Consider the following 26394-nt stretch of genomic DNA (forward strand, 5'->3'; position numbering starts at 1 on the left):
TAGTGATTAGCTCATACATATGCATTACTGTCACTGAATATGTATACTTATTAATTGCATTGAGTCCCACCTAGGAAAATGGTGATCCACTTTATCAGCACCCTTAACAACAACCAATCACAGATTGCAACCGTTGTCCTGATACCCCAAATTATCAGCAACCCTGGCAACAGTCAATTCCTGACTGTTGGCGGACAGCCTGGAGACCTCAAATTATCAGCAACCCCGGCAACAGTGAATTACTGGCCATAAACCCATCGCCTTGAAACCCAACACCTGTGTTTGCTGAAGACTTCTTCAGCCACAGAGTGTCTGCTGGATAACCCAAAGGCGATCATGAAGGAGCTTGGTGTATAATGAGAGGCTAATGAAGAAAACAACATACAGGGGCGGAGTGGCAGTTGATATGCCAATCCAGCACAAGAACAAATGGGACTTTAGGGGAGGGGTCGGATTTGAGGGAGGGACTTGGTGCTGTGTCACCTAGGGAAGCGGGACCAGCCGGAAATATAAGGATGGACTCATTCCTCAGGTCTTTGTCTTTGGCTACCAAACTGCCATTGACCTTTTGTTGCAATAATAATACTAATGTTGGTATTTGTTAAGCGCTTACTATGTGCAGAGCACTTTTTTCTAAGCGCTGAGGCAGACACAGGGGAATCAGGTTGTCCCACATGAGGCTCGCAGTCTTAATCTCCATTTTACAGATGAGGTAACTGAGGCACAGAGAGGTGAAGTGACTTGCCCACAGTCACACAGCTGACAAGTGGCAGAGCTGGGATTCAAACTCACGACCTCTGACTTCAAAGCCCGGGCTCTTTCCACTGAGCCACGCTGCTTCATTGCAACAATATGAATACAAAGCTGGCCTAACCTGACTCATTATTTGGGATATTTTCCAACATTATTGATAAACTTTGAGGGTGCAGTTTCTGTAGAGTGAAGGGTGAGGAAACCATTTTGGAGGGAGTCAAGGAAATAATTGGAGGGGAGGAAGCCAAAACAGTGGGTATAGACAACTCACTCAAGGAGTTTCAAGAGAAATGGAAGATGGGGCAATAACTGGAGGGAGCTGTGAGGTCAAGGGAAGATGTTTTAGGATAAAGGAGACATGAGCATGTTTCAAAGCACTGGAGAAGAAGTCACTGGAGAATGAACAGTAGAAAATGGCAGTTAGGGAGACAAGAAATGAGGGGGAAAGTATTTTGATAAGGTGCAATGGGATGGAGTTGGATGCACAGGTGGAAGAGGTGAAATTATTACTATATCATCACTATCACATCTTATTGTTAATTGTTCTCAGTGCTGCCACTTACCTCTCTGACTTCACCATGTCCTTCCACCCCCACATCTGTCCCTCCCAATCCTCACCTTTCCCTTCCCCTTTCTCACCCAGCTTTCCCGCATTCTCCTCTGCCTCCTCCCCTCCTTCCCACCCACTCCCTAGAATCCCACTTTACCAGCACCATCCCTCATCCCCCTCCCTTTGTACTCTTCCCCACCGAACCCCCTCCTCCCACCCCCTTCCCTTCCCTCTTCCCTGCCCACGCCCCATCCCAGTCTGCCTATCCCATCACCACCACTCATCCCCCTCTCCCCGCCCAGGTCCCCGCCATCTCATTCCCATCTAAACCCTCCCTTCCCCCTGCTCCCTCCTCTCCCACAGCTGCTGCCAAGTGTGGTCTTTGGAATCCCTGCTCCATTATAGGTAAACTACCTTTCATCCTTGACCTTTTCCTTTCCTGCTCCCTCCTCCTCCTCACCCTTATGGAGACCTGGCTCACCCCTGAAAATATGGTCTCTTCTGCTGCTCTCTCCAGTGGAGGTCTCTCCTTCTCCCACTCCCCCAGACTCACCGGAAAAGGAGGAAGCGTCGGTTTCCTTCTCGCACCCCAGCGCTGCTTCTGCACTATCCCTCCTCCCCCTTCCCTCTCCTTCCCCTCCTTTGAAGCCCATGTTATTCGCCTCTACCACCCCCTCCAGATTCTCGTAGCTGTCATCCACCACCCCCCTGGTCCCACCTCCAACTTCTTTAACCACCTTGACCCCTTTCTCACCTTCCTTCTCTCCTTCTCCCTGCCCACTCTGATCCTTGAAGACTTCAACATCCACATGGATGTACCCGGTGACCCCTCTGCCATCCGCCTGCTATCACTCTTTGACTCTGCCAACCTCCTGCCCTCCCCCCAGCCCCCGCCCAATCAACTGGGTCACACCCTCGATCTCATCATCTCTCACTGCTGCACTATCTCCACCCTCACCAATTCTGAAATCCCTCTCTTGGACAATAACCTTTTCACTTGCTTCCTTTCTCACATGCCCTCTCCCTGCAAATCTGTATTACTCCCCCAGAGAGACCTCCGCTCCCTTGACCCCATCCATCTCTCCCAAAGCATCTCACCCCACTTTGCCTTCCTATCCTCTCTTCCCACTCTCGGTGATCACGTTACAGCTCTCAACTCCACCCTCTCTACTCAACTCAACTAGCTCACTCCCCTTTAATGTTGGTATTTGTTAAGCACTTACTATGTGCAGAGCACTGTTCTAAGTGCTGGGGTAGATACAGGGTAATCAGGTTGTCCCACGCAGGGTTCACAGTCTTTATCCCCATTTTACAGATGAGGTCACTGAGGCAATGAGAAGTTAAGTGACTTGTCCTAAGTCACTCAGCTGATAAGTGGCGGAGGCAGAATTAGAACCTATGACCTCTGACTCCTAAACCCATGCTCTTTCCACTGAGCCATGCTGCTTCCCTTTCTCTCCACCACTCTCGCTCCACTAACCCACAGCCCTGGATCTCTACCTCTCTCCTCCTCCTTAACTCTTGTGCTCGAGCTGCTGAGCGCTGCTGGTGAAGGTCTAAGCACCAAGCCAATCTATTCACTTCAAATTTATTCTTTCCTGCCTAACTCTGTTCTCTTCTCTGCCAGGCAAAACTACTTTTATTCCCTCATTGATGCCCATACCCATCACGACCGACAAATGTTCCGGATTTTTAACTCTCTCCTTAAACTCCTTGTTCCTCCCACTCCCCCATCCCTCACCCCCAACGATTTGGCCACCTACTTCATCACGAAAATTAACACCCTCAGATCTGAGCTACCCAAAGTCATCCCTCCCCCTTCTCCATCACCCCCTACCCCGCTCCCAACTCTCTTCCCTACTTTTCCATCCTACCCAGCAGTATCCTCAGAGGAGTTCTCCTCCCTCCTCGCAAGTGCCACACCCTCCACCTGTGCTTTGGACCCCATTCCCACTCACCTTATAAAACTATCGCCCCTTCCCTCCTCCCCTCTATCTTTAACCACTTACTCTCCAATGGCTTCTTCCCCTCTGCCTTCAAACATGCCCATGTCTTTCCCATCCTAAAAAATCCTCTCTCGACCCTTCTTCCCCTTCCATTTATTGTCCTATCTCCTTCCTACCCTTCCTTTCCAAACTCCTAGAATGAGTCATCTACACCCGCTGCCTTGAATTTCTCAACTTGAAATCTCTTCTGGACCCCCTCCAATCTGGCTTCCGTCTCCCTACTCCACCAAAACTGCCCTCCCAAAGGTCACCCATGACCTCCTTCTTGCCAGATCCAATGGCTCCTCCTCTACCTCTCAGCTTCCTTTGACACTGTAGACCATCCCCTTTTCCTCCACACTTTATCTCACCTTGGCTTCATAGATTCTATCCTCTCCTGGTTCTCCTCTTATCTTTCTAGCCATTCATTCTTGGTCTCCTTTGTGGGCTCCTCCTCCCCCTCCTATCCACTAACTGTAGGGGTTCCTCAAGGGTCATTTCTTGTACCTCTTCTGTTCTCCATCTATACTCACTCCCTTGGTGAACTCATTTGCTCCCACGGCTTCAACTATCATCTCTATGCAGATGACACCCAAATCTACATCTCCTCCCCTGTTCTCTCCTCCTTCTCCCTCCAGGCTTGTATCTCCTCCTGCCTCCAGGACGTCTCCACCTGGATGTGTGCCCACCACCTAAAACTAAAAATGTCTAAAACTGAGCTCCTTATCTACCCTCCCAAACCCTGTCCTCTCCCTGACTTCCCTGTCACTGTGGACTTCACGAATACCCTTCCTGTCTCACAGGCCCGTAATCCTGGTACCATCTTTGACTCAGCTCTCTCATTCACTCCACACATCCAATCTGTCACCAACACCTGCAAGTCTCTCCTTCACAATATCACCAAGATCCTCCCTTTCCTCTCCATCCAAATGGCTATCATGTTGGTACAAGCTCTCATAATATCCCAACTGGATTATTGTGTCAGCCTCCTCTCTGATCTGCCTGCCTCTTGTCTCTCCCCACTCCAGTCTATTCTTCATTCCGCTGCCTGGATCATCTTCCTACAGAAATGCTCTGGGCATGTCACTCCCCTCCTCAAAAACCTCCAGTGGTTGCCTATCAACCTTCGCATCAAACAAAAACTCCTCACTCTTGGCTTCAAAGCTTTCCATCACCTTGCCCCCCCCACCTCACCTCCCTTCTCTCTTTCTACTGCCCACCCTGTACACTCTGCTCTTCTGCCACTCACCTCCTCACTATCCCCCGTTCACACCTATCTCACCATCGACCCCTGGCCCATGTTCTACCACTGTCCTGGAATGCCCTCCCTCCTCACCTCCGCCAAACTAACTCTCTTTCCCTCTTCAAAGCCTACTGAGAGCTCACCTCCTCCAGGAGGCCTTCCCAGACTGAGCCCCCCTTTCCTTCTGCTTCCCCTCTCCTGCCCTCCCCCCACCCTCTGCTCTTGCCCCTTTCCCTCCCCCCATCACTGTGCTCATTTGTATATATTATTTATTATTCTATTAATTTTAATAATAATAATGTTGGTATTTGTTAAGTGCTTAATATGTGCAGAGCACTGTTCTAAGCACTGGGGTAGATACAGAGTAATCAGGTTGTCCCACGTGAGGCTCACAGTTAATCCCCATTTTACGGATGAGGTAACTGAGGCACAGAGAAGTTAAGTGACTTGCCCACAGTCACACAGCTGACAAGTGGCAGATCCGGGAGTCGAACCCATAACCTCTGACTCCGACGCCCAGGCTCTTTCCACTGAGCCACGTTAATTTGGTTAATGAAGTGTACATCCCCTTGATTCTATTTATCTTGATGATGTTGACTTGTTTTTGTTTTGTTCTGTTTTGCTTTGCTGTCTGTCTCACCCATTTAGACTGTGAGCCTGTCATTGGGCAGGGATTGTCTCTATCTGTTGCCGAAATGTGCATTCCAAGCACTTAGTACAGTGCTCTGCACATAGTAAGCACTCAGTAAGTACTATTGAATGAAATTGAGAGGAGGTAGGACATCACCTTTTGAGATACTGCTTGTAAAGATGGGAGAGTTGAAGAGGGGGTAGGAGGAGGAATGGACTGGAGAGGAACTGGGAAAATTTTAGGGAGATCACATCAGAAGGCTTAAATTTTCTCAATAAAGTATGTAGCTTGGTCACTGGGGGCAAGAGATGGGGGGTGGGGCAACAGGGGGTTTGAGAGGGAAGTTGAAAATCTGAAACAGCTTACTAGGGCAATTGGCATGGGAGTCAATAAGAATGGAGAAATAATGTTGCCAGACTGATGAAAGGACAGATTAAAGCTGGCAATGGATGGATTTGAAAAGGACCAGGTCGGCCTGATATCTGGATTTCTGCCAGCAGTACTCTGCAGCTCTTACAGTAGAGTGAGTGAAGATAATTGGGCAGGTAATGCGGGACTAGTTATCACAGGTCAGTGATATGAGACTGGTGAAGGGATAGGGAGTGAGTGAGTTGAGTTCAGTAGAGAGGGTGGAGTTGAGGGCATCAATTTGGTCGCTGAGGAAAGTTAGTTTGGATATAGAGACTAAATGGGGCATGATAATTTGACAGAATTGGGTGGGGTAAAAGGATTGGAGGTCTCTGTGGAGGAACAGATTTGTGGGGAAGTGTGCGTAGGAGATAAAGCAGGTTAGGATAGAGGAGTAGCTGTGGTGGAATAGAGGGATTTCAGAGTTGATGAGGGTAGAAATTGTACAGTGACTAGAGCTGATGAGATCAGTTGGGTGTCCAAGTTAGTGAGTCGGTGAGGTGGCGTGAAGCAGGGGAGTTGAGAGGATAGAAAGTGGGTAGTGGAAGGGTCATTAGGAATATCCTCATGGATATTAAAGTCCTGGAGGATCAATGTAGGAATGGAGAAAGAGAGAAGGAATGTAAGATAGGGGTCAAAATGGTTCAGAAAGTTGGAGGTGGAGCCTGCAATTTGACCATCTTGTTCTATCCTGAAAGTGCTTACAAAAATGCAGGCTTATGGCAGTTTGCTGTGAACAGCTGTCTGTCCCCAGATAACGGTTTGTGGTTGACTAAAAGGAACAGTTTATAGTATCTCGTTAACAGGACATGACCTGTCTCATTGTCTGTAATTTTGCATTTCCTTCTGCCTTCAAGACATCTTTACTTGGATGTGCCAGTGAAACTGCAACCTTAGCCTGTCCAAAAAGGAACTTCTCATCTTCCCACCCAAACCCTGCCCTCTCCCTGACTTTCTCATTATTTTAAATAGCACCTCCATCTTCTCTGTCTCACAAGACTGTTACCTTTGCATTATCCTCAACTCGTCCTTTTCATTCAGTCCACATATTCAATCTATCAATAAATCCTGTCAGTTCAACCTCCAAAAATCACTAAAATCTACCCTGTCTTCTCCACCCAAACTCCTACCATGTTAATCCAACTACTTAGTCTATTCCACGTTGATTACTGCATTAGCCTCTTTGCTGACTTCCCTGCCTCCTGTCTCTACTAACTCCAGTCCATACTTCACTCTGCTGCCCACACCCATTTTCTCCAAAGCCATTCAGTATGTTTCTGCACTCTTCAAAAATCTTCATTGATTGCCCATCCACCTCTGTATCGGACAGAGAACTCAATCATCTTACCCCCTACTACCTTACTTTGCTGATTTTGTACTTCAACCCACCCCACTCACTTCTCTCCTCTAATGTCAACCTACTCACTGTACCCCAAGCTTGTCTGTCTCACTGCCAACCCTTTGCCCACATCCTGGCTTTGGCCTTAACTCCCTCCCCTTTCATATTAGAAAGAACACCATTCTCCTCATCTTCAAAGGCATATTAAAATTTCATCTCTTTCAAGATGATGATGATGGCACTTGTAAAGCGCCTATTATGTGTCAAGCACTATTCTAAGGGCTAGGTTAGCTACAAGTTAATAGGGTCAGACACAGTCCCCATCCCACATGGACTCACATTCTTATCCTCATTTTACAGATGAGGAAACTGAGGCTCTAAAAAGTTAAGTGACTTCCCCAAGCTTACCCAGCAGACACATGGCAAAGCTGGAATTAGAACCCAGGTTCTTCTGACTCCTACATCTATGCTCTATCCATTAAGCAATGTCTTCATTCCCCTACTCCCTCTCCCTCTGCACCACTCTTGCACTTGCATTGTTTTGTCAGCCCCACGGCACTAATGTACATATCCATAATTACTTTATTTATACTAATATTTGTCTCCCCTTCTAGGCTGTAAGCTCATGAAGGCAGGAAACATGTCTACCAATTGGTTGTATTGTACTCTCCAAAGCACTTAGTAGAGTGCTCTGCACCCAGTAAGCATTCAATAAATATAATGGATTGACTGATTATCAGAGGAGCTGGGGTCTTTCTGAAGGAGAACCTGCCATTTCCCCGCTGCCACCCAGACAGGAAGGTTGAGGGCAGAGACGTCTCCCCTACTGTGGCGTCACTTCCAAATTCCTGAATTTGTGGGGTGTCTGCTGCCTGACATTGGGCTAGCAGAATCCCACTTTGCTAATCTTCTGGGAAGGGGATGAGACCCTCTCCTGGGACGGTCATTTCATTGACTTTTACTAGTTATTCTCCCTTCTTATGGATGATTTTAGTAACTGTCATTTCCTTGGGGGTTCTGAGGTGACAGCCACAGGAAACATCTTACACTCAGGCTCCAAGTTGAGAGTTTGGTTGAGGGACATTTAATAGGGAGGAAGGGGGTTATGAAACGTAAGTTCCCTATCAGGGCATTTACCCTCTTTATGCTTCCTTGTTCCCCTCTAAACCCCGAGCCCCTTCATCTGAGGAGAAAGACTCAGGGATGAACTATTATAGCAGCAACTATTTGCTCTTTCTGATTTGGAATTTTCACTACCCTCCCTTACCCCTTCCCCATATCCTCCAGTCCAGATCCATGAAAGTGCCAAGACACCCAAGCAGCCCAGCCACCCCAAGCAGCCCGCAGTGACAGAGATGTGGTGTCACAGGTGAAAGGGAGAGAGGGACCAAATCAGAGAGGGGCCCAGTCAAACAGAGTTTGCGTTTGGCCATAGTCTGGCAGGATTTAGAGGGGAGTCAGACAATTGGTCAACACTTATGGGAAAGAGTGGGAGGACCACGTCCTTCCTTAGCTCTTACCCCAAGGACACAAGGGGGCAGAGCTGCAAAGAGAGGCAGGCCCAGTGAGGGGCAAACAGTTACACAACTATGCTCCAACCTCATCTGTAACAACACAGGAGGGCTTGTCACCTGCTCTTTCAAGTTGAACCCAGGATACCCACCATCTCAAGGTCAAATGCTATCTCATGACTGCCCAAGCCAGCAGGGCAGAACTCGGGAGTGTGGGTGAGATATTGCCCCTACATTGACAGCTGAGGCCGAAAATACAGAATGTGTCTCTTGCCCCCGTGCCAATCAAATTAATTATGGAGGAAGCCGGGGGCGGGGGGGGAGGAATTTGATGAACTGAGGCTGGAAGCTGGAATGGCCTAGGAGCACAGGTAAAAAATACCTTCACCCTCTGACCTTCTGTGCAGCAGACTGAGACATGCAGTAGCAGCCCATGTGTCTTCCCTGCCCAGAGAGCCAGATGGCTGCTCTGCAACCGGAACCAGCACACTGAGGAAAGGGCCGTGGGATGGGTGAGTATCTCGATGAACATTCGTGGGTGGGGGCTGGGTGCTTCACTCTAGGCGGGTAACACATAAGTGGTTTCCTCCCAAGTGAGCAGTACAGGAGTATGAGAGCTAGCTACTTCATCATGTGCTGGTAACCCATAATTGGATTCCTCCCAAATGGGAAGCGTTCGTGGGTGGAAGCTAGTCACCTCACCACATGCAAACAAAGTAGAAGTGAATTCCTCTTGGGTGGGACCTGGGTGTTTTGCCACACGCGAGTAACATATAAGTATATTCTTCCCAATAAGAAAAGCTCTAATATTAAATAATCATATTCCTGCCGAAAGGGAGGTTCAATTCCCCACTCCCAAATTAAACAAATAATTCAATTTTTATGCATCCAAAATAATCAGATAATTTCATTAGCCTCATGGAATAAATTTTGAATAAAATTCAGCTTTTCTGTCCCCGGTCTGTCTCCCTGTCTCCCTCTCTCTTGACACGCTGATTCCCGAAAAAACCCATCCCCGGGCAATGGGTGATACCCACCCTGGACATCTCTGCTATATTGGCACCTGTGTGTAGGACCTCACAGAATGTAGCATCATCTTCAAACACCTAGGGCAGTTTCATTCCCGTTGCCCTCAGCCCTGCAGCCCCCCGGACCACCAAAAGCACTTCCCTAACCTCCTGCCATCTCCCACTGTTTGATCCAGGGCCTTCACTCTGGGTCTGCAGGGTTGCAGAGAACCAACCCTGGGAAGTGACACTACTGCAGATGTGCCCATGCTGGAAAGGCTTTGGTTGTGACCAGATTCTGGATGGCTTAGTGGGTGGGAGCCCCATGATGTCCCACCGTGTCCCTCCGCAGCTGGACCCCAGACCTTGTGAGCTTGGTCGTCTATGCTGTTTTTGTGTTTCCAGTGTTTTCATCCTTCCTCAAAATAATAAGAATAATGGCATTTGTTAAGCACTTACTACGTGCCAAGCTCTGTTCTAAGCGCTGGGGTAGATACAAGGGAATTGGGTTGTCCCAGGTGTCCCACTTAATTCCCATTTAACAGCCAAGGTGACTGAGGCACAGAGAAGTTGTGACTTGCCCAAGGTCACACAGCAGCAAGCAGCAGAGCCAAGATTAGACCCCAGGTGCTTTCGACTCCTAGACTTGTGCTCTATCCACTAGACCGGTGTCTTGAAATACAGCCCAAGGACAATTCAAACATCTCCTCTGGATATCACTGTATTAAGTTGTCATTGCTATCGGTTATCTCACTGTTCCCACCATGACCCTTTAATCCCCCCTCCCCCTCCAGTCAACCTATGCCAGCCCTCTCTTCCCACCTCCCCTCCCCCATCCCCTCCACCAACTAACTCCTCCATGTCTGTTGCGCCCCCCCCTTCTCTTTGTCCCAGGGCCACCCATTGCTCCCCTCCCCACATGGGCCCCCATCCTTCATCCCCCTCCACCTGCTCAGACCCCCATCAACTCACTCCCACCCAACACCTCCCAACCCCATGCACCGCCCCACCCCTCCTAACCTCCCCATCCCTGTTATCCTGCCCCAGAGCCACACCTTGTCCCTCTTATCTATAAAATGGGGATTGAGACTGTGAGCCCCATGTGGGACAGGGACTGTGTCCAACCCAATTATCTCATATCTACCCCAGCACTTAGTATAATGCCTATACAGTGCAAGCCCCCAACAATTCACTCATTCTCCTCCCTACCCCTCATTCTATCCCCTCCTGCGGAGCCCTCCTCATAGCCTCACCTCATCAAAGGCTTTGGTACCTGCTCCAATAAACCAATCCCTAGGGAGTGGTACACTAGGGTGAATGTCCTTGGTTCCTCCTCTCTCTCTCCTGCCTGTGGGGTCTAAATTGACTGACACGTATGATAAAGTACCATGGCCTAGTGGATAGACCACGGGTCTGGGAGTCAGAAGGCCCTGGGTTCTAATCCTAGATCTGCAACATGTCTGTTGTGTGACCTTGGGCTAGTCACTTAACTTCTCTGTGCCTCAGTTCCCTCATCTCCGAAATAGGGATTAAGACCGTGAGCCCTCTCTGGGACAGGAACTGTGTCCAATGGACTTTAGAGGGTTCACTGCTGCCACCTAATGATTGAACTGAAGCTTCACTTGGATAGCGTATCTGACAAAGCTCTTGAACACATGAAGTAACCGGCAAACCAGTTTCTGGGATCCAAGAGGTGAGGCCAACCAACTTCACTGTGGGCAAAATAAGGCCAAGCCTTGTCCAGAGGAGTTCTCTATCCAGAAGTGGGAAGAATCAGGAAAATCACTACCCAGAAATATTTACAGTAGGAAAAGCAGGGAGACAACTCAAGCCTGGAAGAAACATCCTGGAGCAATAAGGTTCCAGGCAGAGACCAGATGAAAATGCTGTAACAGCGATGGACTGACCCCCTTGAATGAGGTAACATTTTGTTGATTCTAAAGATCACTTGGGAAACACTGGTGATTCTCCAACAGACAATTATTCTAGCCTCTTTCAAAGCCTTATTGAAGGCACACGTCCTCCAAGAGGCTTTCCCTGATTACGCCCCCTTTCCTCTTCTCTCACTGCCTCTGCACTGTTCTAAATTGCTCCCTTTGTTTTTCTGCCCTCCCAGTCCTACGACACTTATGTACATAGCTGTAATTTATTTATATTAAAGCCTGTCTCCCGGCTCTTGACTGAAAGCTCGTTGTGGGCAGGCAATGTGTCTTTTTATTGTTTTACTGTACTCTCCCAAGCACTTAGTACAGTGCTCTGCAGACAGTAAGTGTTCAATAAATACAATTGAATGAATAAATACATAGACCTGCATCATCTCCTGGAGAGTTGCTCAATATGTGATGCTGAACCGACACCACCTGGAGGGGTTTCCCTGCACCTGTAATCCTGATCCAAAGACACTCCAAGGGCTGCCACTGATGCTAAGACCTTGAGCCTTCTCACCCCCACCCCTGAGAGCTGTCTGAGCTGCAGAGACCATTGGATTAGAACCTGCATCAGGGGCTCAAGAATTCCTCCTAACTTTCTCTTCCAACTGCTGTCTTACACTAATGACTCTTTCACTGCCCAACTTTCTCCTCCCCTTTTATGCACAGCCTGACCCAGACAGAAGGATGTAAACCTTCTTGTCCAATTGACTCATGCTGGATTTGCACTGTGGGATGAGGGAGCTAGAGGAAAGCCCAGGGTGGGCAATGAATGAAGGGGAGTGGGCAGAGTGGCGGGGATGGGGGGAAAGGGGGTGGGGCAAGGGACATGGGGGAGCAGGAGAGGGAGGTGGTAGAGGGAACTGGTTACCATGCTTTGCTGCCCCTGCTGCATTTGTGATCCAGGCCCCAAATGTCTCAGGTGGCTCTGGGTGGTCTCTGAGCACAAAACAGATCTACTTGGTAGTGGATTCTTGATTCGGGGCTGAGCTGGCCATCCCCTGTTTTCTGGGGCTGGAGACGGACTGATGAGTTCTGGCCCTTGTGGAGAAGAGCTGGGCAGGGATGGTGAAGGTGAGGACTGCCTCTGTGAAGGAATAAGCCCCATTTGGTCTCCTGGCCAGCACTGGAGCAGGTCTTCCTCTCTCTCCCACCTCCCACGTGAAACAGCGTGGCTTAGTGGAAAGATCCCGGGGTTGGGAGTTAGAGGTCGTGGGTTCTAATCCTGGCTCCGCCACTTGTCAGCTGTATGACCTTGGGCAAGTCACTTAACTTCTCTGAGCCTCAGTTACCTCATCTGTAAAATGGGGATGAAGACTGTGCTCCCCATGTGGGACAATCTAATTCCCTTGTATCTACCCCAGCACTTAGAACAGTGCTTGGCAAATAGTAAGTGCATAACAAATACCAAAATTATTATTATCATTATTATTATTATTATTATTATTATTATTGTTAACTCCCCCATCAGTGCCCACTGGCCATCTTGAGCCCCAGGGGAGGAGGGACCCAAATATGGATCACATCAGAGTACAGACCTGATAAAGCACTAAACTCTGAGCAAAAGCTAGAGCCTCCATTGGGTAATACCTGTGATCTCCATCAGGTAATGGTTGCCAGCAGGACCAGGGTCATTTTTGCTCCTTTCGTCTCACTATCTACCCCTCCTTTCTTCTCTCCCACCAACCTACCCATCCTGCAAGTTCCCTTTCCTCCCACTCATTTTCTACCAAAGCCTTTCACTCACTCTTGTTTCTTGCTACTTTATCACCCCTGGGTCCTTTTCTACTCTTCCCTTCTATTCAGCTTCCCTTATCCCTTTTTTCCACTGCCTCTCCTTTCCCCCTTTCCCTCTTCTACCCTCTACTCTTCCTCACCTATACTGTTCTTCTTCCTCTTCCTCCTCCTTCTCCTCTCTCAGAACTCTATTTCACAAGCTCCTCACTGACCAGCTGAGTCTAGCCTAGACTAGCCTACAAAGTGTCTAATATGTCATTGCAAAGACAGATGCATGGTCCTGCTCTCTAAAGTGTTTCCAGATTGGCCAGGTGAGGAAATCTCATGCTGCCCTGGTCAGGCAAGGAACTGTGGGAAGGACTGTGTCATGTAGAAGAGGCAGCTCTGCAGCAGCCAGTGAGGCAGGTATATTTCCTGAGCTGCAGTGTGGTGACCAAGGCCAACCCTTATTATTAGTAGTAGTAATAGTATTTTTATGGTATTTGTTGAGTACTTACTATGTGCCAGGCACTGTACTAAGCACTGTGGGTGATACAAGCTAATCAGGTTGGACACAGTCCATGTCTCACATGGGGCTCACAGTCTAAATCCCAATTTTACAGATGAGGTCACTGGGGCACAGAGAACTCATTCGTTCATTCATTCACTCATTCAATCATATTTACTGAGTGCTTACTGGGCACTGTGTGTATTAAGTGCTTGGGAGAGTATAAAATAACAATATAACAGACAATGAGCTTAGAGTCCCAATGAGCTTACAGTCTAGAGGGGGACCCAGACAATGATATAAATAAATATATTACAGATATCTATATAAGTGCTGTGGGACTGGAAGCAGGGGAATGAATAAAGGGAGCAAGTCAGAACGATGCAGAAGGGAGTGGGATCAGAGAAAAGGAGGGCTTAGTTAGGGAAAGCCTCTTAGAGGAGATGTGCCTTCAGTAAGACTTTGAAGGTGAGGCTATTAATTGCCTGTAGGCTATGAGGATAGAAGTTGTTCCAGGCAGGATGTGGCCTAGAAGTCGACAATGAGATAGACGAGATTGAGGTATAGAGAAGTTAGGTGGCTTGCCCAAGGTCATATAAGACACCAGCAACGGAGCTTGCATTAGAACTCAGTTCCTCTGACTCTCAGGCCTGTTTATTTATTAAGCATTTACTCGATGCAGAGCACTGTACTAAGTGCTGGGAAAAAATACACGGACGGGAATTAGACAAGGTTATCATCATCATCATCAATGGTATTCATTCAACACTTACTGCGTGAAGAGCATTGTACTAAGTACTTGGAGAGCATAATACAACAGAGGTGATAGATGTGTTCCCTGCTCACCCAGTGATCTACAAGGCTAGGCAGACAATATAAATAGTTTACAATATACAGTTTGGATCCCTATCCCTTGGGGAATCTCACTATCTAAGCATATAAATCCAAAGAAGAGACAGTAGAAAGACACATCAGGAATGATGAAACACTAGAACACAGCAAGAAAATTACACAAAATTAAATTGGGTGCTGGGTCTCAAGGAGAAAAATTTCAGTTTTCTTTGGGGCTCAGACTTGAGTGCACACCTGTAGCCACAGCAACCACTACAGCAGCCATCAGTTTGGCAGAGGTTTCGTGCTGCAGTGTTACTCCCTTTCCCATTAGTGTGGTGAAAGGCATTCACAGCAGTCACAGCCACAACTGCGAATTAATGGACCCCAGAGCCCTGACTGCAGGTTCCTCTAGCCATACCTGTTCCTGGCTGGAACCCTTGGCCTAGTGATGAAGACATCTCCCACTTAGCCTTGGCAGAGGGTAAAGATTGCACTTAACTGATCACTTAGTGTGAAGCCCAGAAAAAAGATGAGAATTTGTTCACTCCCCGTGTTTGCTTTTCTGTCTGCCAGGTATGCAACAGTGCCGTATTTTTTTTTATTTTGCTTGTTGTTAATGGTATTTGTAAAGTGCTATCTAAGTATCCATGGTGCTGTATAAGCACTGGGGTAGATGGAAGATAATCAGGTTGAAAACAGTCTATGTCCCACGTGAGGATCACAGTCTTAACCCCCATTTTGCAGATAAGGTAACTGAGGTAAAGAAATGTTTAATGACTTGCCCAATCTCACACTACAGTCCTCTGACTCCCAGGCCTGGGCTCTTTCCACTTGGCCATGCTGCTGTATTAACCAGTTAGTCCAGATGACTACCGCAGCTGCAGAAGATGGGATTGTTGGGATGAAGACTAGGCCATCAGGAGTAGGGGGAGGGGAAATTGAAGGAGGGGAACAAAGGGAGGTTGAGGACAGTAGTGGAAATGGAATGGGGCAAGTGGAGCAGCTGAGACTGATGCATCAAAGAAGGGCTCAGAAAGAGATCTTGAGTGTCCCCTACAGTAAATTCTTCTCAGGCTGGGAGAGCCTGTGGCCTAGTCCTAGACTTGCCAAAAACTTTGTGGAGCAGGGGTAGGGAGGGTTCATGCCGGCTGCACTGCCACACTGCTCAATCTGTGAGGGGTCTGGAGCAGCAACTGCAATCTGGACTGCGAAAAGATCATGACTATGCCAGACACTAGGTCCCAGGGCTACCACTGGCTAAAGGACTCTTAGTCAGGCATCCTTCTTGAGCCCTCATGATATGGGAAAGTGAGGGTGAATTTACCTTGAGGGTGAAACCCACTCCTGGGACAATGACTATTCTGTTCTGCCTAGCTGAGGAGTCCTTGGGACCCCACTTCCCTCTCACTGCTGGCTTCCATCATTCTAGGGACTGTATGACTCCTCCATCTCTCACCTAAGGGCACAAGCACAGCCCCCTCTTGAGTAATGGGGAGACGCTGGGACTGCACCCCCAGTTTGTGCTCTGCAACCCATGGCCAAACCACTCAGACTCTTGGCCACACTGTGTTCAGGAAATGTCTTGGTGGAGCTGGGGGTGGGGCTGTGCTGGAGTGTGCTGGGCCTGAGGCTGAGAATGGGATTAGGGCTGTGCTGCATCTGGTGGAGGGGTGGGTCTAGGGAGAGGAAGGAGTCATTCTAATGTAGTCAGGCTGCAGGACAAGGAGTTAGAAGTGGACCAAAAGACTAACCTCTCCCAGTGAGAACTGACCAATTGACCCTGATATAAATGGCCACTTAATGACTTGTGGTTAACCCTCTATGTACCTGCTTGGTGCCATCCTCAAATCTTACCTATCACTCAATTCTCACATTATGTCTACTGCCAAGTCATAATGTTTCTTGCTGCACAGCATGTCCTAGACTCACCCTTTCTTCTCTACACAAAGTGCTACCACCCTGGTACAAACGCTGCTCTTGCCATGGCTAGTTTAGTGCATCAACCCCCTCAACCACCCCAGCCTCCAACCTCTACTGCTCCAATCTACACTATTGAGAAACAACATGGCTTAGTGAATAGAGCATGGGCCTGGGAGTCATAAGGACCTGGGTTCTAATCGCAACTCTGCTACTTGCTTGTTGTGTGACCCTGGGCAAGTCACTTCACTTCTCGGTGCCTCAGTTACCTCATCCATAAAATGGAGAATAAGACTGTAAACCCCACATGGGACAGGGACTGTGTTCGACCTGATTAGCCGTTTCTCACCCAGCACTTAGAGCAGTGATTGACACATAGTAATTGCTTAACAAGCACCATAATTATTATTCTTCTTATTATAGGCTGCTGCATAGGTCATCTTCCTGAAGTGTCGCTCAGCCCAAGTCTATTCTTTCCTTAAAACCCTCCACTGGCTTCCTGTGTCTTTCTGCATCAAACAAAAACTCACAGTCGGTTTCAAGGCTGTTCACCATCTGTTCCCACCTTACTTATATATTCTCTTCATCTACTACTCCCTAATGCTCTGTCTTTGTTCCTATCAACAAACCTTCTACCTGTACCACTCTTTTGACTTTCCTGCCTCAGTTCCCTCGGGCACGCTGGTCTCCAGGTTGGAACTCTTTCCCTCCCTCTCCTATCAGACGGACCACAGTGCTCACCACATTCAAAACTCTTCTAAAAATCCTCCCTCCTACGAAAAGCCTTTCCTGACTACACTTAGCCAATTCTTGAACTGAAGAGCTGGAAGGCAACCTGGACTAGTGGCCTGAGGATCAGAGGATTTGAATTCTAATCCCACCTCTGCCCTGTGCCTGCTATGTGACTTGGGGCAAGTCGCTTAACTTCTCTGGGCCTCGGTTCCATCTGGGGATTCAATGGAGATGGGGATTCAATATCTGTTCTCCCTCCTACTTTCAATGTGAACACCACGTGGGACCTGATGAACTTGTATCTACTTATCCCAGCACTTAGTATTAATACTAAAATATGAATTACTATTATTAAGAATTTATTTACCCCTCCTCAGAACTCATTTGGAAATGTGTACTTACATATTTTGATCATTCTAGCTGTAAATTCTTTGATGTTTGCCTTCCCATATAAAGTGTAAGCTTCTCCTGGACAGGGAATGTGTCACTTCTTTATTCTGAATTTCCCAAGCATCTAGTGGGTGCTCAATAAATGGATGCTCAATAAATGCTGCTGCTCATCCTACACTATTACTACCAGTTTGTGTTTGTGGTTCTGACTCTGCTCTGCTTTTTCTCTGGTTGAACAGGTTCAGGTAAGAGAACTGCTAATGGGCTAGAAATGGATCTTTCTGATGGAAACCATGTAGGGGGCCATGCAAGCTTCGCATTATTTCTAAGCCACAAAACCCTCCTTTGAGAGTGATAAAAATTCCCCTGCAGAGGATAACTTTAACATAAATTTACCCCAGGCCTTGACCAGAACTGACACACTCTTTTAGCAGACTCCACAGCAGAAAGCTGAAATGGGTCTCCCAACACTTCTCTCACAGTAGAAATGGTTTTAGGAGAGGCTGAAATGTAAACTTCAAAGGAAATGTGAAGCCAGCAGATGTCCAGTAGCTAATTTCAGCCTGATCAAGTGTCCCAGGCTCGAGCAGTGAGCAGGCAGGACTAAGCTGTGTGTGTATGTGTGTGAATTGGGGGAGAGGAGTGAAAGGTAAAGACGGGTGATCGTGAATTGAATGACCATCAGGCATGGAGAGTGAAGTCACTTCGATGGATATAAAGATTGCATCCAGGGGAAAATCCTTCTCCAGGTAAAATCATTTCAATATATATACAGCTCAATCACTGTACAGCCAACTGCCCCTTTCTTGTCTATCTCACCACCAACCTTTTTCCCATGTCCTCCCTCTAGCCTGGAACTCCCTCCTTGTACATATATTCCAGACCTCCTTCTATCTGCCTTAAAAGCATTTTTAAGGTCACAAATTCTCCAAGAGGCCTTCCACAATTAAGTCTTCTTTTCTCCAGCTCACTCTCCCTTCTGCATCATCTATATACTTGTATCTATGACCTATGGACAATTGATATACACTCCACCCCCAAAGCCACAGGACTTGCATGCATACCCTTAAATTACATATTACAATTTACTTATTTATTCATGAATCCCCATTTTACAGTTGAGGAATCTGAGGCACAGAGAAGTGACTTGTCCAGAGGCCACCCAGCAAGCAATTAGCAATTGGTAGAGTCAGAATTAGAACCCAGGCCCTCTGACTCCCAGGCCTGTGCTCTTTCCACTTTGCTATGCTGCTTCTGGGAAGATCACAGTGGCTACCTAGGAAATTGGCTGCCATGTCATGGGTCTACAGCACAGCATCAGATCTCTGCTCTGGTAACTCTGCTCTGGTCATTTTGGCCATTATCAGGTTTTGTACCTAGAAGCCTTTGCCAACATTTACATTATCCTGCAACCTGGCCAAACAGGAACATACTGGCCAACAGGAACATAGCCAGGAGGGATGGAAAGAGACGTCAAGTGGTGCTGAGCTAACTACCATCAGTTAATCAGTCAATTGTATTTACTGAGTGCTTACTGTGTGCAGATCAAGTACTAAACACTTGGAAGAGTATAATATAACAATAAAAGACACATTCCCTGCCCAAAATGAGCTTACAGTCTAGAGGGGGAGACAGACATTACTATAGATAAATAAATTACAGATACATTCATAAGTGCTGTGAGGTTGGGATGGGGGTTAAATAAAGAGAATAAGTGAGGGTGATGCAGACAGGAATTGAAGAAAAGAAAAATCAGGCTTGGCCAAGGAAGGCCTTTCAGAGGAGATGTGCCTATAATAAGACTTTGAAGGAGGAGAGAGTAATCGTCTGTCAGATATGAGGAAGGAGGACATTCCAGGTCAGAGGCAGGATGTGGGCAAGAGATCGGTGATGAAATAGATGAGATTGAAGTGCAGTAAGAAGGATGGCATCGCAGGAACAAAGTGTGCAGACAGAGTTGTAGTAGGAGAGTAGAAAAGTGAGGTAGGAGGTGGCAAGGTGATCGAGTGCTTTAAAGCTGATGCTAAGGAGTTTCTATTTGATGCAAAGGTGAATGGGCAACCACTGAAAGCTCCTAAGGAGTGGAGAAACATTATATGAACATTTTTGTAGAAAAATAATCTGGGCAGCCGAGTGAAGTGGGGAGAGAGAGGAACAGGGAGGTCAGCAAAGAGGCTGATGCAATGATCAAGTTGGAATCAGATAAGTGCCTGGATTAACATGGTAGCAATTTGGATAGAGAGGAAAGGGTGGATTTTAGCGATGTTATGTGAAGGTTGAACTGACAGGATTCAATGATGGATTGAATATGTGGGTTGAATGAGAGAGAAGAGTCAAGGATAAAGCCAAGGTTACAGGCTTGTGAGGCAGGAAGGATGGTGGTGCTACCTACAGTATGGGAAAATCAAGGGGAGGACAGGGTTTGGGTGGGAAGATATAGAGTTCTGTTTTAGACATATTAAGTTTGAGGTAATGGTGGGACACCCAAGAAGAAATATCTTGAAGGAAGGAGGAAATGTAAGACTGTGGAGTGGGAGAGAGATGAGGGCTGGGGTTGTAGATTTGGGAATCATCCTCAGAGAGGTGGTAGTTGAAGCCTTGTGAGCAAATGAGTTCTCCAAGGGAGTGGGTGTGGATGGAGAATAGAAGGTGACCCACAGCTGAACCTTGAGGGGCACCCACAGTAAGGGGGTGGGAGGTAGAGGAGGAACCCGTGAAAGAGAATGAGAATGAGTGTCCAGAGAGTTAGGTGGAGAAGTAGGAGAGGTCAATATCAGTGAACCTAAGGTTAGATAATGTTTCCAGGAGAAGGGGATGGTTGATAGTTTCAAAGGCAGCTGAGAGGTTGAGAAAGATTAAGATGGAGTAGAGGCCATTGGATTTGGCAAGAAAGAGGTCATTGTTGACCTTTGTAATGGCGGTTTCCATGGAGTGAAGGAGACAGCAGATTGGAGGGGTCAAGGAGAGGATTGGAGGAGAGGACCTTGAGACAGCGGGTGTAGACTACTCGCTCAAGGAGTTGGGAGAGGAACTGTATGAGAGAGATGGGGCAATAACTGGTGGGAGCCACTGGGTTAAGGGAAGGTGTTTATTAGGAAAGGGGAGACATAGACAAGTTTGAAGGCAGTGGGGAAGAAGCCACTGGAGAGCGAGCAGTTGAAAATGACAGTTAGTGTGGGAAGAAGGGAGGGGCCTAGTGTTTTGATAAAATGTGAAGGAATGGGGTCAGATGAGCTGGTGGAGGGGGTGGATTTTTAGAGAAGGAAGGAGATCTCTTTTAGAAATACTGCTGGGAAAAATGGAATATTTGAAGAAGGGGCAGAAATGGGGAAGGACTGGGAAGGGGCAGGGGAAATTTTAGGGAGATCACTGTAATCAGGTAAAAGGAAGATAATTCTCTCTTACAGTTTCTCCATCTTGAACACTCAGGATTGAGAGTGTCCATTATTTCAGATGAGAAGCTCCACCATCACCCTGATAAAGGAGGATTTGGGATATGATTACGAGTGCACTGTACTCGTCCGCTCAACTGTATATATTTTCGTTACCCTATTTATTTTGTTAATGAATTGTACATCGCCTTGATTCTATTTAGTTGCCATTGTTTTTACGAGATGTTCTTCCCCTTGACTCTATTTATTGCCATTGTTCTTGTCTGTCCGTCTCCCCCGATTAGACTGTAAGCCCGTCAAACGGCAGGGACTGTCTCTATCTGTTGCCGACTTGTTCATCCCAAGCGCTTAGTACAGTGCTCTGCACATAGTAAGCGCTCAATAAATACTATTGAATGAATGAATGAATGAGTCTTTGCTGGAGCCTGCAAAAGACGACACATTCTGGCTGCACTAACATTTCAGGTGCTAGCAAGGAGTTTGCTCGTACTAGGTTGAACAGTTTTCTTTTTGTCTTCATTAGGTACCCTGTAGCTGGATAACTCTTTCTGAACATTTTTGGGTTTTAGCAGCTGCCAGATGGTACCAATCAGAGTTAGAGCAGCTGTCCGATCCTTCTCCCTCTATATCCTCTTTAGTCATTTCATTCTAGACTGTGAACCTTTTGTTGAGTAGAAATTGTCTCTATCTGTTGCCACATTGTACTTTCCAAGTGCTTAGTACAGTGCTCTGCACACAGTAGGTGCTCAATAAATACGAATGAATGAATGAGCATCTCTCTGCACCCAGAAACTCCTGTTTCCAATCAGATTTTTCTTCTTCTTCAAGAAATGTTCCACTTTCCTGAAAATTGTTAATTTGAATCCTGAAGATTTGTTAATCCCAAAACCATATTTGGTGAGGGAGACCATAATTGATTCTTTGTCTGCTTTGGCATCTTGCAAGGATTTATTGGTTTGTCGAACTTTGTTGGGGTCCTGATAGAGTAATTCCTGTAAATGAGATGCAATGAACTCATTAACACCTGCATCATCCATTTCTAAATTAAGTCCCCTCCCAATTCAACAACTTATCTCGTTATCTGCCCAGAAGTCTCTTCTGCACCTTGAAAAAATCTGACACAATCTGACACAAGGCTCATTCACTGTTGATGTTTTTAACTCATCCCCAGACAGAAGGAGGCAAGGAGGTACTCAATTCAGGGATTTTCCTGAATTTCCTGGCAGGAATTTCAGGGGTGCAGGAGCGTTTGGATTAGGAAATTAAGGCATCAAACAATAATGGCTGGTTACCCCAGTGCATGAATTGTGGAGCTCCTGTGACTGGAGCATACCTGATAACTATATATCTATGTCTATATCCATAGCTATATCTACCGATACATATATATGACTATTGCATATATTTAATAGTTGACTATGTTTATCTATCTAAACATAAATATATACAAAATAATGGTATTTATTAAGCACTTATTATGTGTCAAATACCATTCTAAGCACTTGGGTATCTTCAAAGTTATCCATTCACTCAAAGTCCCTGTTCCACATGAGGCTCGCAGTCTAAATAGGAGTAGGATTTCATTCCAATTTTTACAGATGAGGAAACTGAGACACAGAAAACTGAACTGACTTACCCAAGGTCACACAGCAGATGAGTAGCAGAGCTGGGATTAGAACTCAGGACCTCTGACAACCAGGCCTGTGGTCTTTCCACTAGGGCCATGTTGCTTCTCTATATGTATGTATGAATATATGTATGTGTTTGTAATGTATATATGTAATTTTATATATATGCATGTATATATTCATATATGTGTGCATGTATTCATATATGTACATATCTATTTATATATGCATCAAGTACCCAGGCCTGCTGGTCTGATCTAGTTGGAACACTGGTTCTTGGACTCCTTTGCCCTGTTCTCCTGTTCACATGTGGGAGTGTGAGGAAGGAAAGGGGAATGAGAGAACAGCCAATATTAAGCCTTGGGGAGGGAGGCAGAAGTTCTGAGTGAATATTCCTGGGGCCTGTTGACCCCTGAGACTTGGGCTTGGGTTCTGATGCTTGCATTTCTCCTGTTGTGAGAAGCCACAGTAAAGTCAGAGGGACCTGCTGCATCACTCCCAACTCAGGGCACTGTGGGATCTTGGGAGGCTGATAATGTTCCCACACAACGATAAGGAAGCAAACAGCTCCAGGTGTCCTCTGAGTCACCCCTTCACCACCCTCTTGCAGCTCTGCCACCCTCATACGGGGCAGGAGGAAAGGTTGTTGTCAAAATTCAGTCAAAGAATCGTGAGTAGAAATGGTGTGCGAGTGTGTGTATGGGAGGGATATATGTGTGTGTGTGTGTGTGTATGTATGTATGTGTGCATGTATGTATGTATGTATGTGTATATAGGAGGAAAAGCCCCTTCCACTCCTGAAATCTCCCAAACCAGGGGCTCACTCAGTCAGGATCCTCAGCCCAGGGGAGTAATTGGGTAAAATGAGAAGCTACCCTTCCCTCCCTTCTCCCCTACATTTCCTAGAAGAAGCAATTGGAAGAGACTGATGAAAAAATGAGTCCAGAAGTCTCCCGAGCTGATCAGGGCATCCCATGGTCCCAAATCTATGACTAAACAAGGGCAAACCTAGGCATTTCAGCTGAGTTCCAAGGCCACGCTGCATTGTGATGAGGATACTTTCACTGTGAGTGAAAGCAGAACTGATTATCTGGGGCTGGTTAGTAGTCTTCAGTGCTCTGGAGTTTTGTGTAGCTGATCTTGGCTTTGCCTGGTGCAGACATGACCAATTAATGCATTGCTCTCTTGTTTAGCAGTGAAAGGGCTTATCCTAGCACACACCCATAAACCCCTGAATATAGAGAAAATGGCAGAGACAAGGAGCCATATGAGATAGGCTCAGTGAAAACCTTCTGAAATGACAACTAAGCAGATCACTCATTCATTCATTCAATTGTATTTACTGAGCGCTTACTGTGTGCAGAGCACTGTACTAAGAGATTGGAAAGTACAATTCAGCAATAGAGACAATATTTGCCCTTACTACACTTACAATCTAGAACGGGGGGAGACAGACATCAAAACAAGTAAACTGGCATCAACATAAATAAATACAATTATAGTTATTTACACATCAAAACAAGTAAACAGGCATCCATATAAATAACTAGAATTATAGATATATACATAAGTTCTGTGAAATCAAAGAGAAGCTGTTCATACATGGCAACCACGAATCTCAAGAAGCCTCCATTCAAGCACTCACACATCTATAAGCTGTTAACAATTCTTAGGTGCTAAAACCAAAAACAGAGCTAGAAAGGGACAGAGCTGTAATACTTTGTAAGTTGGTAACATCTCGCTCCAAATGAAAGGAAACAAAATTTTTCTGTTGCTTCATTGAAGTTGTGCTTTATGATATCCTTGTACCATTTATTATGTCCTCTGGACTTGGTCTCCTCTCTTCAGCTCACTGTTCCCACCCTATCAGGGTTCAGCAGGTCATACATAAATTAGGTACTTAAATCCAGCTCTATGATCCACATTCATGGGGGATTTCTTGTATGCACAGAGGCACCTTGGTAGCCTTCTAAATTCCTCAGTGCAGAGCATGAAACCTAGGAGGTTCTGTTACAGGTTTGACTTTCTCCACTGTCAGCATCTCAGCATCCTGGATAGTATGTGGTCACTGTTTCTCTGGGAACTGCTACATTTTTGCTCCTGGTTACCACTGTGTGCCTGCACAGTAAGTGCTTCTGTCTGGAACACACTATGAAACTCTGGTTTAAGATGGTTTCACCTTTAATCCTGACCTTTTGGTCTTCTGGTCTACTGGTCTTCATTAGTGGGGAGCACAAGGAAGTGGATAGAAGAGCAAGGCAGGACGGTAAACCCTGTCTCACCAGAACCCAAACCCACTGCATTGGAGGCTGCTGGTCCCCCATCCTAGCAGTGCTAGGAATAGTAGTCTTAGTGATGGATGGTCCCCAATTATACCCTTCTCTTCTCTCTGCAGAATCCTGTTTTCTAGCTATCAGCCACTGTCCTTCCCTGTGCTGTGAATGTCAGGAGACCAGCACTCAGGGTTACTCAGGATGGAAAGAGGGTAGAGGATGCTGGGGAGTGGGGTGGGGAAAAACAGAAAAACAGATGGAAGAAAAATCAAGCCTGGAAAGAGGGGAGCCAGAGTGGGAGAGAAAGAGGGGATGAGCAAGAAAGGAAGTGATAAGAAAGAAAAGTAATTCAAGAGGGAGGTCAAGGGAGAAAGACAATGGAATAAAAATAAAATATGAGATAATGGGGAAGAAAAAGAGGATGGAGAATAGACAACTGGATCTTTGCTGGAGGAAAGGTTACAAGCAGAGGAAGAATAGGAGCCTAGAAAGGGTGAAAGGAGAAAGAAAGACAGCGTCATTATCATCGGTGGTATTTACTGAGCACTGAACTAAGTGCCTGGGAGAGCACACTACAAAAGAATTGGTTAACACAACCTAACTCTAACCCTAACCCTAACCTTAACCCTGCCCCCAGTGAATTTACAATCTATAGCAGGAGACAGACATTAATATAAATAAATGATGTATAATATATAATTTATAGATATAGAGTAAGATGCAGAAAGAAAGTTTGAGGGAGGAGGCACTGGGGAGTAAGGAATATTCTGAGCAAACAGAACGATTTGAGTTAAAGGGTTTAGGATGGTGAAGGATGTGTAGGAGATAGGGAGGAAGTGAGGGGCTTCGAAGAAAGGAGAGATTTGACAAGATGGAGAAAGATGGAGGGGATCTTGATGAACAATCAAAGGTATTTATTGAATGCTTACTATTTGTAGAGCACTGTACTAGGTATTTGGGAGAGTACAATACAATAGAGCTGGTCAAAGATCTTACAATCCAGTGGCCTAACAGACTAGGCCTAACAGAGGTTGAAAATAGGCAGTGGAACAATGTCTAGCTGTTGTTTTTCACCTGATAGGGTAAAAGGATCTGGTTCTTCCCAAGCCCATTGATTTCAAATTGGAAATCAGATCTAGTTCTCTTACAGTGGGGTGGCGGGGAGTGGGGAACCTATGGGGGTTGGAGTCCTAGGGTCCAGGTCATGGTTTCATTGCCCAGGGTGGCCTGGAGGATCTAGCCTCACTTCTGGAACTGGAACCATGCTTCACTTCCCAGTGAAGGATTACATGGGGTCTGTTTGTGGGACGTCTCTAGGATCCTCTGCCACAGGAACTCTGGGCCAGGTTTGGATTTCAGGGGAGCCACACTGGACGCAGAGTAGCATAGAGGAATTCTGGGATTCCACAGTTGTTGACCACGGCCTGATGCAGGTTAACAAGGGAAGGAAGATTGTTTTAAATTTTAGAATCATGCCTTTATGCATCTATTTTGATGCTCGGCCCCCAAAATGCCATCCCTGGGTTTCACACTCTCAAGAAGCTCCACCCAAATTCCTGGCTATGAAAATGAGCCTGGTAGTAGCATTTCTGTCTCTCTCCATTGGTTTCTAGGACACTCTTCCACCTCAAACAAGCCATGCTCTGCCT

At 46.5% G+C, this 26394-nt stretch overlaps 1 long non-coding RNA gene across 1 annotated transcript in view; it reads left to right on the top strand.

Annotated features, from left to right (window-relative positions):
• Nucleotides 1-9921, top strand: part of LOC114817853 — a 56369-nt gene extending 46448 nt beyond the window's left edge. The window contains exon 4 of the long non-coding RNA XR_003765717.1: nt 8828-9921. This is a non-coding gene — a long non-coding RNA (uncharacterized LOC114817853). The remainder of the gene's footprint in view (nt 1-8827) is intronic.
• Nucleotides 9922-26394: the final 16473 nt, after the last annotated feature.

This window comes from Ornithorhynchus anatinus, chromosome 17 (genome assembly GCF_004115215.2).
Source record: "Ornithorhynchus anatinus isolate Pmale09 chromosome 17, mOrnAna1.pri.v4, whole genome shotgun sequence".
Lineage (NCBI taxonomy): Eukaryota > Metazoa > Chordata > Mammalia > Monotremata > Ornithorhynchidae > Ornithorhynchus > Ornithorhynchus anatinus.